The sequence below is a fragment of the Penaeus monodon genome, chromosome 32 (genome assembly GCF_015228065.2).
Source record: "Penaeus monodon isolate SGIC_2016 chromosome 32, NSTDA_Pmon_1, whole genome shotgun sequence".
In the NCBI taxonomy this organism is placed as follows: Eukaryota; Metazoa; Arthropoda; class Malacostraca; order Decapoda; family Penaeidae; genus Penaeus; species Penaeus monodon.
Genome location: NC_051417.1, coordinates 26,393,272 through 26,393,749, shown reverse-complemented (window position 1 = coordinate 26,393,749; position 478 = coordinate 26,393,272). Strand labels below are relative to the sequence as shown.

Sequence of the window (478 nt, the reverse complement as noted above, 5' to 3'; positions counted from 1 at the left end):
CCCTACCCTGCCTGATGGCTGTTGGCTGTTTAAGTATTACGTACTTATATATATATACTTTTTTTCATTATAATTTAGAAGTTGTCCAATTTGCATCGTGGAGCATTTAAGATTCAATACAGCATTCCTTATGACACTTGGCAATGTCTGGCTGATCATATTGCTTTTTTTATATTTCAATTTGTAGGCTGGTGTTTGTCCAGGTACCAAGCACGTCATGGACTTTCCCTCATCGTTAAAAATGTGCATATTGATTTAATTGAATGATGTATGTTTGTTCTTTTTTTTATAATAAGAATTTTTGGTAATCATTTACTACATATTTATTTTGTTTATTTTTTACTATCTCTGGGTGAGTGAATTAGAAAAGGTGTGTGAGTCTCTTTATCTCATGACTCTGCTAATGCAGCTACCCCTCTTAAATATTCTAAAATGCTTCTTGAGTCATTCATAACAGGTCTCAGTGTGACTGTAATAA

The 478-nt window shown here is 32.8% G+C and overlaps 1 protein-coding gene across 2 annotated transcripts in view; it reads left to right on the top strand.

The window, feature by feature from the left end:
• Nucleotides 1-478, top strand: part of LOC119593775 (protein draper-like) — a gene marked incomplete at its 3' end in the record, with an annotated part of 60,455 nt that overhangs the window by 58,754 nt on the left and 1,223 nt on the right.